The 14114-nt window shown below is 43.0% G+C and overlaps 1 non-coding gene across 1 annotated transcript; it reads left to right on the top strand.

The window, feature by feature from the left end:
* The first annotated feature begins 5100 nt into the window (after positions 1–5100).
* Positions 5101–5203, top strand: LOC112608838. Its single transcript, XR_003116112.1, has one exon. It is a non-coding gene; the product is annotated as a U6 spliceosomal RNA (small nuclear RNA).
* Positions 5204–14114: the final 8911 nt, after the last annotated feature.

Genomic DNA, 14114 nt, shown 5'->3' with positions numbered 1-14114 from the left:
TCGTCTCGGTAATGGTGCTTCCTTTTTTGGACAGGAAATCCCACCTTCTAACCACCAGGGATGGTCTCACTGTAGGAGATATTCTCCTCTCCAGGAGTATGGTTCTTTAAATTTGAGTCATTTCTTCAAGAACAATGGCTCAGAGCAGCAACAAGGAAGTCTAAGGTAAACTTTAGGAGATGAAGTCCTGTCTTGCAGTCCCATGTGGGCCATTAGCAAATTTGGACATCTTTCAGATCTTCCCACCAGAGATAACTACACATATCTTTTTAATTTTGTTTGGAAGTCTGTTGGGTAGGTAACTATTGGATTAGAAATATATACACATAAATCACTTGAGGATAAATACTGGAGAATGCTAGTCTAAACTTATAAGTAGGAAGAGAAACACTTTCCTATTGCCCGTAATTTGCAAGAACACCACTACTTATATTGGAGTCATTACATTGTTATACATACTGATTTTAGTGTCTTTCTTCCACCATTGCCCTCACTCCTACTCCTTAATTTTTGCTTTTAAATTATACTCTGTTTGGACCCGTGAGGAGTAATAATAAATAGGCTCAATTATTAACAATAGGCTTATGTAGAGGATGTTACCTTGCCTAGTGAATCTCGGTTAGAGCATTTCAATTAGTCATTGTAAGGTTATAAGCTAACGTCTTAGGCTTGGTACAATTCTCTCTAATTTGATGGCAGTGGTGGTGTAGTAGTGATTTTGTGCTTCCAGTTACATAAAAGTGTCATTTCTAGATGTTACTAAATTTCATTAATAATCAGATAAATGTAAATTAAAAGGACAATAAAATAACGATATATCACTTTTTGCCTATCAGACTGGAAACGTTTTGATACTGAGAAAATATCTAGTACAGAAGGAAGTGGATACTTTCACCCAATGTTATTATTTGTTTAAGTTGATACAATCTTCCTGGAAGGTAACCTGGTAGTATATTTACATAATTAAAATATGTCGTCAAATAGTGACTTCTCAAAAGCTCATTATAAAAACTGTCGATTAAGCCAAGTTAAGTGTACTAGATTTACTGCATTAAGAAAGTATACTGCCTTGACTGAGGCTTAACAGTGTCTCAAAATAGAAAATTAGAGCCAATTATTTGTAGAGTTTTAGAGCTTGGGCTGAATACTTTCAGGGAATGTCAGGAATATGATTAGGATTGGGCACAGTTTATGATACAGTAACTTGATATTGGTGGGCACAGGAAGGGAATTGTTTTACAGTGTTTCTTTTCTTCTTCTTCTTCTTCTTTTTTTTTTTTTTTTGGTACAGGGTGTCACTCTGTCACCCACAGTGAAGTTCAGTGGCTCTGTCACGGCTCACTGCAGCCTCAACCTGGTTCAAGCCATCTTCCCAACTCACCCTCCTGAATAGTTGGGACTACAGGCATGTGCTACCATGCCTGGTTAATTTTTGTATTTTTTGTAGAGATGGGATCTCATTATCTTGCCCAGGCTAGTCTTGAACCTCTAGGCTCAAGTGATCCCCCCTACGCAGCTTCCCAAAGTGTTAGAATTACAGGCATGAGCCACCATGCCCAGCTCTTTACTGTATTTTTATTTTTATTTTTAACTATCATTTTAAAAAGACAAATATGGCTGGGCATGGTGGCTCGCGCCTGTAATCTCAGCACTTTGGGAGGCCAAGGCAGGCAGATCACAAGGTCAAGAGATCGAGACCATCCTGGCCAACATGGTGAAACCCCATCTCTACTAAAAATACAAAAAAACCCAAAATTAGCTGGATATGGTGGCATGTGTCTGTAGTCCCAGCTACTCAGGAGGCTGAGGCAGAAGAATCACTTGAACCTGGGAGGCGGAAGTTGCAGTGAGCCGAGATTGCCCCACTGCACTCCAGCCTGGTGACAGAGTGCGACCCTATCTAAAAAAAAAAAGACAAATATGTGAAATATACATAGACAGATAGTGTTTTATTTTTTAAATAAAAGGAATAAGTTAATAAACATCTAAATGACTGGATAAATTATGGGCATTTATAAAATGGGTTATAATGCAACCATAAAAGGGTATATTTTTTTCATATCGACATAGAAATGTCTATGCTTATTAAGTAAAGAAAAAGTGGCCGGGCGCGGTGGCTCAAGCCTGTAATCCCAGCACTTTGGGAGGCCAAGACGGGTGGATCACGAGGTCAGAAGATCGAGACCATCCTGGCGAACACGGTGAAACCCCGTCTCTACTAAAAAATACAAAAGACTAGCCGGGCGAGATGGCGGGCGCCTGTAGTCCCAGTTACTTGGGAGGCTGAGGCAGGAGAATGGCGTAAACCCGGGAGGCAGAGCTTGCAGTGAGCTGAGATCCTGCCACTGCACTCCAGCCCGGGCGACAGAGCGAGACTCCATCTCAAAAAAAAAAAAGAAAAAGTATAGAATTACAATGCATATGTTAGCATTTGTTTGGCTTCAAGCAGTGATGTGCCTGAGCTGGTTCATATTTGCTTGAGAGAGCACAGGGCTCTTGAGAGCCAAATGTGTACATTTCTTCACAGGTGCAGTCAAGCTTCATGTTGATTGTTTAAAATTGGCCATAGTGAGAGTATTTAAAGTGTTTACATCAAGGAAGTCAGCAAAGACTACACAAGTCAGGGGAACTTTTTCCCTCCCCCAGAGCTGGTTTACTAGCATGCCACTGGCTTCAAGTAACAGAAAACACGACTAGCACAGGCTTAAACTCTAAAGCCATTTATTGCTTACTGCAAGGAGACCAGGGGTGGTAGGCAGTTCAGGAAAGGGTCAGCAACTAATTACGTCATCGAGGATCAAGGCTCTTTTTATTCTTATCTCAGTAAATGTGCGCTTATATTTCATTGTTCAGATCTGTTCACATAGCCAACCCTAGCTACAAGGGAGCCTGGGGGCCGGTAGCTGGCAGCTGGAAACAGGATAGCCATGAGTCGAATGTGCATCTTCTGGAGTCGTACCTATAACTGCTACAAACAAATCAGGGTTTATCAGCAAGGGTGGGGTAGGGAATGGATAAGCAACTACCAGTGTCTGCTACTAATGTGTATGTGTGTACATGTGAATAAATATAACAATAAATAAATAAATAAATGTTCATTACTTTAAAAATATAGCTGGGTGTGGTGGTTCACACCTGTAGTCCCAGCCACTTGGGAGGCTGAGGCGGGAGAATCACTTGAGGCCAGGAGTTTGAGGCCAGCTTGGGTAACATAGTGAGACCCCTTATCTGTAAAAAACAGAAGTAGGTTTTTGTTTTTGTTTTGAGACAGAGTCTTGCTCTTGTGACCCAGGCTGGAGTATAGTGGTGTGATCTTGGCTCACTGCAACTTCTGCCTCCCAGGTTCAAGCCATTGTTGTGCCTTAGCCTCCCGAGAAGCTGGGATTACAGGTGTGCGCCACCACACCCAGCTAATTTTTGCATTTTTAGTAGAGACAGGCTTTCTTCATGTTGGCCAGGCTGGTCTGGAACTCCTGGCCTCAAGTGATCCACACACTTTGGCCTCCCAAAGTGCTGGATTACAAGCATGAGCCACCATGCCTGGCCAAAAATTAGGTATTTATTTATACACCAAAATATCTATGAAGAAATATAACATATTCTGGCCGGGCGCGGTGGCTCAAGCCTGTAATCCCAGCACTTTGGGAGGCCAAGACGGGCGGATCACGAGGTCAGGAGATCGAGACCATGCTGGCTAACACGGTGAAACCCCGTCTCTACTAAAAAATACAAAAAATTAGCCGGGCGACGTGGCGGGCGCCTGTGGTCCCAGCTACTTGGGAGGCTGAGGCGGGAGAATGGCGTGAACCCAGGAGGCGGAGCTTGCAGTGAGCTGAGATCCGGCCACTGCACTCCAGCCTGGGCGACAGAGCGAGACTCCGTCTCAAAAAAAAAAAAAAAAAAAAAAGAAATATAACATATTCTTAAATGTGTTCAGATCTGGAGTAGGGAGGTTGGACTTTGAGGATACTTTATATATTTTCCTGTATATGTATTTTTATTTATTTTTTAAGAGACTTTAGGAGCAGTTTTAGGTTCACAGCAGAATTAAACAGAAAGCACTGAGATTTCCCATATACACCCTTTCCCCACACATGCTCAACTTCCCCCATTTTCAGCATCTTCCACCAGAGTGTTACATTTGTTGCAATCCATGAAACATTATTATCATAATCACCCAAAGTCTGTAGTTTACATTAGGGTTCACCCTTGGTGTTATATATTCATGGGTTTAGACGAATTTATAATCCGCCATTATAGCAGCATACAGAGCAGCTTCACTGGCATAAAAATTGTTTGTGCTCTGCCTATTCATCCCTTCACCTACCAACTCTTGGCAACTACTGATCTTCTTACTTTCTTCCTAGTTTGATTTTCCAGAATGTCATACAGGTATACCTTGGAGACTTTGCAGGTTGAGCTCCAGACCACCATAGTAAAGCAAACATTGCAATACAGTGAGTCACACTAATATTTTGGCTTCCCAATGCCTATAAAAGTTATGTTCACACTACTCTGTAGTCTATTAAGTATGCAAAAGGGATCTGGCAGTGGCTCATGCCTGTAATCCTGACACTTTGGGAGGCTGAGGCAGGAGGATCGCTTGAGCCTAGGAGTTTGAGGTAAACCTGGGTAACATGGTAAAACCCCATCTTTACAAAAAATACAAAGATATACCTGGATGTAGTGGCACAAGCCTGCAGTACCAGCTACTAAGGAGGCTGAGGTGGGAGGATTGCTGAAGCTCAAGAGGTCGAAGCTGCAGTGAGCTGTGAGCATGCCATTGCACTTCAGACTGGGTGACAAAGCGAGACTCTGTCTCTACAAAAAATGCAAAAATTAACCGGGTGCGGTGGTGCACACCTGTAGTACCAGCTACTTGGGAGGCTGAAGTGGGAGGATTGCTTGAGCCTGGGAGGACAAGGCTGCAGTGAGCAGTGATCATGCCACTGCATTCCAGCCTGGGCAGCGATGTGAGACCCTATCTCAAAAATAAAATAAAATAAATAAATAAATAAATAATAAATTCTTGTCATTTCAACAATGTTCACAGCATCTTCACCAGGAGCAGATTCCATCTCAAGAAACCACTTTCTGTACTTGTTTCAGCAGCATATATACTCAAATTGGAACAATATAGAGAAGATTAGCATGGCCCCTGAGCAAGTATGACATGAAAATTTGTGAAGTGTTCCACATTTTTTGACAAATGGGACTAATTAAACTAAAGAGCTTCTGCACAGCGAAGGAAACTATCATCAGGGCAAACAGGCAACCTACAGAATGGGAGAAACTTTTCCCAATCTACCCAAGTGACAAAAGTCTAATACCCAGAATCTACAAGGAACTTAGATTTACAAGAAAAAAAACAAATAACCCCACCAAAAAGTGGGCAAAGAACAGGAACAGACACTTCTCAAAAGAAGACATTTATGCAGCCAACAAACATGAAAAAAGCTCAACAGCACTGATCGTTAGAGAAATACAAATCGAAACCACAATGAAATACCATCTCATGCCAGTCAGAATGGCGATTATTAAAAAGTCAAGAAACAACAGATGCTGGTGAAGCTGCAGAGAAATAGGAATGTTTTTACACTCTCGGTGGGAATGTAAATTAGTTCAACCACCGTGGAAAACAGTGTGGCGATTCCTCAGGGATCTAGAACCAGAAATACCATTTGACCCAGCAATCCCATTACTGGGTATATACCCAAAGGAATATTAATCATTCCGTTATAAAGATACAGGCACAGGTACGTTTATTGCAGCACTACTCACAATAGCAAAGACAGGGAATCAACCCTAATACCCATCAATGATGGACTGAATAAAGGAAATGTGGCACATATACATCATGGAATACTAAGCAGCCATAAAAAGGAATGAGATCATGTCCTTTGCAGGAACATGGATGAAGCTGGAAGCCATCATCCTCAGCAAACTATCACAAGGACCAAAAAGCAAACACCACATGTTCCCACTTATAAGTGGGAGCTGAATGACAATAACACATGGACACAGGGAGGGGAACAACACACACTGGGACCTGCCGGGGAACAGGGGACAGGGGTCAGGGAGAGCATCAGGACAAATAGCTAATGTATGTGGGGCTTAATACCTAGGTGATGAGTTGATAGATGCAGCAAACCACCATGGCACATGTTTACCTATGTAACAAACCTGCACGTTCTGTACATGTATCCCGGAACCTAACATAAAATAACATTTAAAAAAAAAAGAAAAAGGAAGCCACCTTCTTTGCTTATTCATAAGAAGCAGCTCCTCATTTGTTTAAGTTTTATGATGAGACTGCAACAATTCAGTCACATTTTCAGGCATCACTTCTAATTCTAGTCCTCTTGCTATTTCTACCACCTCTGCAGTGATTTCCTCAACTGAAGAATTAAACCTCTGAAAGTCATCTATGATGGTTGGAATCAACTTTTTTCAAACTTCTGTTAATGTTGTTGACATTTTAGCTGGGTGCAGTGACTCTTGCCTGTAATCTCAGCATTTTGGTACACTGAAGTGAGAGGATCATTTGAGCCCAGGAGTTTGAGACCAGCCTGGGCAATACATGAGCATTTGTCTTTAAAAAAACTTAAAAAACAATTAGCCAGGTGTGGTAGTGTGGTTTGTTCCTGTAATCCTAGCAAACTGAGGAGGCTGAGGAAGGAGGATTGCTTGAGTGCAGGAGTTTTAGGCTGCAGCGAGCCATGATCACGCCATCACTGCACTCCAGCCTGGGCCACAAAGCAAGACTTTCTCTCTCTCTCTCTCACCGTTTTTTTTTTTTGAGACGGGGTCTCCCTCTGTTGCCCAGGCTGGAGTGCAATGTCATAATCTTGGCTCACTGCAACCTCCACTTCCCAGGATCAAGCCATTCTCTTGCCTCAGCCTCCCAAGTAGCTGGGACTACAGGCATGCACCACAACTGCGGGCTGATTTTTCTATTTTTAGTAGAGACAGGGTTTTACCATGTTGGCCAGGCTGGTCTTAAACTCCTGACCTCTAGTGATCCACCTGCCCCTGCCTCAAGACCCTATCTCTTAAAAAAAAAAAAAAAAAAGCTGACATTTTTTACCTCCTCCCATGAATCACAAATATTCTCACTGGCATCTAGATTGGTAAAATTTTCCAGAAAGTTTTCAATTTACTTTGCCCTGATCCATCAGAAGAATCACTATCTACGGCAGCATAGTCTTATGAAATTTCTTCCTTTTCTTTTTCTTAATTGATTAATTTATTTTTATTTTTGAGATGGAGTCTCCCTCTGTTGCCCAGGCTGGAGTGCAGTGGTGCCATCTTGGCTCACTGCAAGCTCTGCCTCCTGGGTTCATGCCATTCTCTTGCCTCAGCCTCCGGAGTAGCTGGGACTACAGGCGCCCACCACCATGTCCGGCTAATTTTCTGTATTTTTAGTAGAGATGGGGTTTCCCTGTGTTAGCCAGGATGGTCTCGATCTCCAGACCTCACGATCTGCCTGCCTTGGCCTCCCAAAGTGCTGGGATTACAGGCGTGAGCCACTGTGCCCGGCCTCTCTCTCTCTCTCTTTTTTTTTTTTTAGATGGAGTCTCATTCTGTTTACGAGGCTGGAGTACAGTAGCACGATCTTGGCTCAGTGACACCTCCGCCTCCCAGGTTCAAGTGATTCTCCTGCCTCAGCATCCTGAGTAGCTGGCATTATAGGCATGCGCCACCATGCCCAGCTACTTTTTGTATTTTTGGTAGAGATGGGGTTTCACCATGTTGGCCAGGATGGTCTCAAACTCCTGACCTCAAGTGATCCACCCACCTTGGCCTCCCAAAGTGTTGAGATTACAAGCATGAGCCACCGCTCCTGGCCGAAATATATTTCTTAAATAATAAGACTTGAAAGTGAAAATTCGGGCCGGGCGCGGTGGCTCACGCCTGTAATCCCAGCTCTCAGGGAGGCAGAGGCGGGAGGATAGCTTGAGCCCAGGAGTTCGAGACCTGCCTGGGTAATATAGCGAGACCCCGTTCTCCACAAAAAGGAAAAAAAAAAGACAAAAAAAGACAAAAAAAAAAAAAAAAAAAAAAGTGAAAATTCGGCTGGGCACAGCGGCTCACGCCTGTAATTCTCCTTTGGGAGGCCGAGGCAGGTGGATCACCTGAGGTCAGGAGTTCGAGACCAGCCTGGCCAATATAGCAGAACCCCGTCTTTACTAAAAATACAAAAACTAGTCAGGCATGATGGCATGGGCCCGTAATCCCAGCTACTCAGGAGGCTGAGGCAGGAGAGTCATTTGAACCCGAGGATGGAGGTTGCAGTGAGCTGAGATCATGCTATTTCACTCCAGCCTGGGCAGAAGAGCGAGACTCTGTCTCCAAAAAAAAAAAAAAAAAAAAAAGAAAGTAAAAAATCTTCATTGATCCATGGGCTACAGATTGGATGTTGTGTTAGCAGTCATGAAAGCAGTATCAATCTCCTGGTACATAGCTGTCAGAGCTCTTGATTGACCAAGTGAACCATCAATGAACAATAATATTTTGAAAGTAATCTTTTTTTCTGAGCAGTAGGTCTCTACAGTAGGCTTAAAATACTCTGTAAACACGCCATAAGAGATGTACTGTCATCCAGGCTTTGTTGTTTCATTAATACAGCAGAATAGATTAGCGTACTTTTTCTTTCTTTTTTTTTTTTTTGAGACAGAGTTTCACTCCTGTTGCCCAGCTGGAGTGCAATGGTACAATCTTTGCTCACTGCCACCTCCGTCTCCCAGGTTCAAGTGATTCTCATGCCTCAGGGTCCCGAGTATCTGGGATTACAGGCATGCACCACCATGCCCGGCTAAATTTGTATTTTTAGTAGAGATGGGGTTTCTCTATGTTGGTCAAGCTGGTCTCGAACTCCCGACCTCAGGTGATCCGCCTGCCTTGGCCTCCCAAAGTGCTGGGATTACAGGCGTAAGCCACTGCACCTGACCAGATTAGCCTAATTTTTCAGGGTGCTAGGATTTTTGGAATGGTAAATAAGCATTGGCTTTAACTTAAATTACCAGCTGCATTGGTCTCTAACAAGAGTCAGCCTGTTCTTGTAATCTCTGAAGCTAGGCATTCACTTCACCTCTGTAGGGATCATCTTCCGATAGAAGGCTGTTTTCTGTACATTGGAAATATGTTGTTTAGCATAGTCATCTTCGTCAGTGATCTTAGCTATATCTTCTGGATAACTTGTTGCAGCTTCTATATCAGCACTCCTTGGTTTACTTTGCACTTGAATGTTACAAAGAAGCCTTCTTTCTTTACAATTCATGAACCAATCTCTGCTGGCTTCCAACTTTTCTTCTGCAGCTTCTTCACCTCTCTCAGCCTTCGCAGAATTTAAGAGAGTTTGGGTCTTACTCTGAATTAAGCTTTGGCCTAATTCAGCGAGTGTTGCTGGTTTGATCTTCTACCTAGACACTGCAACTTTCTTCATATCACTAATGAGACTTTCACGTTCTTGTAATTTGTGTGTCCACTGGAGTCTCACCCTGTCACCAAGGCTAGACTCAAACTCCTTGCCTTCCATTTTAGCCTCCCAAAGTGCTGGCATTCTCCTGCCTCAGCGTACCAAAGTGCTGGGATTACCGGCTTGAGCCACCACACCTGGCCTAATTTCCTTCAAGAACTTTTCCTTTGCATTTTAACACCTTGGCTACCATTTGGCGCAAGAGGCCTAACTTTCAGCCTGTCTTGGATTTTCACATGCCTTCCTCACTAAGCTTAATCATTTCTAGCTTTCGATTTAAAGTGGGAGAAGTGTGTCATCCTTTCACTTTAACACTTAGAAGTCATCATAATTTGGGGGACACATTCAAACCATAGCAAATGTGAAGCTGCTTAGTATAGTGCTTGGCACATATTATATGTTTAATAATGTTATTTGGCTAAGAGTGGTGGTTCACGCCTATAATCCCAGCACTTTGGGAGGCCAAGGTGGGCGGATCACTTGAGATCAGCCTAGGCAACATAATGAAACCCTCTCTCTGAAAATAAAAAATATATAAATTTAAAAAACAAACACAAAATAATATCTGGATTTAAATATTGTATATTAACCTATGTATCTTAATACTTTTAATACAAGCCCATGCCCACCTCATTACATTTATTCTCAAACATTTTGTGTTTTCTATTGCTAATATAAGAATGAGAAGGAAGATTAATTGCGAGATCAGAGAAAGCAAGGCTGGAAAGGCCGGTAGGGAGGTTAGGGTCCTTGATTGATAGCAGAAAATTTGGGCTTTATCCGGGCAGCAATTGAGGAGCCACCAAAAGAAATAATCAGTATAGTAACATAATTAGAGTTATGCTTTAGAAGGATTATTTCCGTTTTAGCATGTAGAAGGAGCATAGGACCAGAGCCACTGAGAGCAACAATTATGGCAAGGCCTTTCAGTTCTACGAATTGATATCAAGGCAGCATGATAATCAGGAACCTGGAGGGGCCGAGCGCAGTGGCTCACGCCTGTAATCCCAACACTTTGGGAGGCGGAGGCGAGCGGATCACGAGGTCAGGAGATAGAGACCACGGCGAAACCCCGTCTCTACTAAAAATACAAAAAATTAGCCAGGCGCGGTGGCGGGTGCCTGTCGTCCCAGGTATTCGGGAGGCTGAGGCAGGAGAATGGCGTGAATCCGGGAGGCGGAGCTTGCAGTGAGGAGCGTTCAAGAACCTTGGGGGTGGGGGATGGGGGGTGGGAGGCGGCGAGAGGGACAGCATTACGAAAAACACCTAGGTAGATGAGGGGTTGATGAGTGCAGCAAACTACCATGGCACATGTATAGCTATGCAACAAACCTGCACGTTCTGCACATGTACCCCAGAACTTAAAGTATAATTAAAAAAAAAAAAATCAAAACCTGGTGTTTAAACCTACTAGGGGAGGTTACAGAAGGGTCAAAAGAATGTGGCTCATCTGGTGCTTTGAAACTCTGAGGTTCACATACGTACAATCAGTTTATTACACTTCCCTAGTTTCATAAAGATACACGTGTTCTTAGGCCTGCTTTTGATTTTTTTCTGTTTTTTTTTTTTGATCCTCTCTTCTTATATATGCCGGTTTCAAAATGCCCTAGATGTTAATGGTCAACTTCTAAAAATGTCGAGAATTTGCACGGAAGGGGAAGGTGAGCGACTTGCATTGGGCCACAAGGAAGGTCCTGATTACAAGTGTCTCAATAGGAAGCAATAAGGAAACAGACAATTGAAGTTGCTTAGTACTAAGTAGGCACAGAAAGAAGACATGAGGTTTAGAGAAAAAGTAGGAATCCTGCATGCAGGAAGTGAGAACTTGAGAGAGAAAGACGTAAAAAAAAAGTTTTAGGGCTTTTCTTGCCTGGGTGTCTGGGAGATTAGAAGTTTTATAAACAGGTAGAAGAGTAGTTTAGAGGATTCCCAGGAGAAGTTAGAAAGATAATTAAAATTTAGTTATATTAAATTAAGTATTGCCAGAAATTAGAGCAGCACTGTTCAAACAGGAGTTAAAAATTCAAAACTAGAGCTCAGGAGAGGTCAGAGATGGATATAAAGAGTTGAATATTGGGGATATGGGGTTCATACTTGCAGGAATGGATGACGTCACTGAGGATGCTTACCTGGTGCAAATGATGGGACGGTTGAGGGCAGAAACTGAGGAAATATCACTTTGAGGGGCAGGAAGGAAAGAATGGTTTCCTGAGTAGCAGCAGAAAGTTCAGAGAGTTGGAGAAACTATGGAGTGTAGAGTCTCACCTATGCTGGAGAGGCATCTGAGGATCAACATATGTCAGCAAAGTCAAGGGGTCTGAGATTTGGCAATGAGGTTACTACTGACTTTGGAAGTTCTTGGTAGAGTGGTGGGAATGAATGAATCTAATCGCATCTCAAAAGGATTGGTAGAAAGAAGGTAGAATGAAGTGATGTTGAGGCCAAAAGATAAAATGGTAGGAGAACAATCTCTTTATATAGCTTTTCTCAAGTAGGAGTAGCATGTTAAGCAAACAAAGGACAACAAAGAATTGACCTTATATCTACTGGAAAAACAGAAAATCTCCACACATTTTGAAATGGTCTGATTTATTGGGTAATTATTATATTTTTTCTGCTTAAAACTCTTCATTAGCTTCATTGCTTGATAAACTCCTAAGTATGATGTAGAAATTCCTCTGTGATCTGGGTTCTGCATATTTCTCTAGTCTCATCGCTCACACCTCCTTTGCACACACAGCTTTTTCCAGCTTTTCAAATGTCTCGTGCTGGTTCTTGTGCTCGTGTTTGCAGCTTCTGCGTCTTCCTTCCAGTTCCCTGTTAGCTTCTTAAATCTTTAACTGTCTTCTCAAACTAAACTCAAAGTTCTTTCCTATGAGTAATTTTTGGGTGCTCAGGGTTGACATCAACATTCCCCTGTATTTCTATCACCTAGCTCCATGTTGGGTACACAGTCTGTATTCTATAAATGCTGAGTGAGCAAATAAATGAAAATGCATGTCTTCACATCACATCCATTTTTCATTTCAAAAACATACAATATAGTACACAGCATTTATTCTTGCCATACAATATTCATTTTTGTGATTTTGTTAAAACACAAATAATTTTTTTTTTTTGAGATGGAGTCTCGCCCAGTCACCCAGGCTGGAGTGCAGTGGCGCGATCTCGGCTCACTGCAAGCTCCGCCTCCCGGGTTCATGCCATTCCCCTGCCTCAGCCTCCGGAGTAGCTGGGACTCCAGACGCCCGCCACCACGCCCGTCTAATTTTTTGTATTTTTACTAGAGATGGGGTTTCACCATGTTAGCCAGGATGGTCTCGGTCTCCTGATCTCGTGATCCGCCCACCTCGGCCTCCCAAAGTGCTGGGATTACAGGCGCGAGCCACCGCACCTGGCCAACACAAAATTTTAAGTAGCTCCAGCTACTCAGGAGGCTGAGGCAGGAGGATGGCTTGAGCCTTGGAGGTCGAGGCTGCAGTGAGGCGTGATTGTGCCACTGTACTCCAGCCTGGGCAACAGAGCACAACCCTGTTTCCAAAAAAAAAAAAGAAATAAAAAAAGAAAATTTAAAAATATTATTTAAAGCTTGTAACATAAAAGTTCTAATCTCATTAGTCTGTTGTAATTTTCCATTTCATTTCTAAACATTACAGCGGGCTATTTTTTCCCTTTATTTCCTTTGGAGCAATTATCCTCTTTATGACTCTAGTAAAAAGAATCAGGGACAGGCCTCCGGTTTAGATCTAAATGACTAAAATCAAACCAATTAAGGTTTCAGTGTTACAAGAATCAAGGAGGTTTTAATCTCAATTTGTGTTTGCATTTATGACCGTTGGCTCTCCCAAGGGAGAGAGGAGAAAAGATGGCCCCTACACCTGGTTTCAGGTTGATTACAATAAACAAGGAACCAGTTTAGTATACAAGGCTCGTTTTGCATTAAACACATTTTTGTGCAGAGGAGGTGGTGGTGGTGAAGATAAAATCTTTAATCAAATCCCGCCAATTTGCATTGTTCTCTGGGGGAATAGGCTTTCAAAAGTTAAGGAACAAAAGAGGATTTGGTTTTCCAATCTCCCTTAGGCGGCAGCAGATTATGAAGCAGCCACCGGGAGAAACCAAAGTATAAATTATCAAGAGGACGGTGCGTGCGTGCGTACGTGTGTGTGTGTGAGAGAGAGAAAGCGAGAGAAGCGAGGAAAGAGATAGGGAACACACATGCTAAGGCTCCGAGGCGTTTTCCACGATGTGCCTGGTTATGTAATGTTGATAATGAAACGCGCTGCAACAGCATCAATGCATTCTTCCAACCCTGCACACCACCCCAAGCTGGGATACAATGGGGACGGGAGGAGGGGACACGAAGCCCTGTGCATGCAGACAGCTGTCCAGACAGAGGTTAACCAGGCAGCTGGGCAGAACCTGAGCCCAGAGAATTTCTGCTCAGGCCCCGAGACCAGCCCACCGTTGCTGTGGCTCTAAAGATGGGCAGAAGAACCAGTTTCAAAAAGCAGGATCTGGGATCTGATCTCTTAGGTTTTTATTCAGCAGGCAGGGAAAAGGGGTTAGAAGCCGGAAATCTGCATTTCCACACGGCTCTGGCGACTGAGACAGGAAAGCATGCACCTCACGCTGA

This window comes from Theropithecus gelada, chromosome 15 (assembly GCF_003255815.1).
Source record: "Theropithecus gelada isolate Dixy chromosome 15, Tgel_1.0, whole genome shotgun sequence".
Taxonomy (NCBI): domain Eukaryota; kingdom Metazoa; phylum Chordata; class Mammalia; order Primates; family Cercopithecidae; genus Theropithecus; species Theropithecus gelada.
Note: the sequence above shows the minus strand (reverse complement) of the source record. Positions and strands in the feature narration are given on the sequence as shown.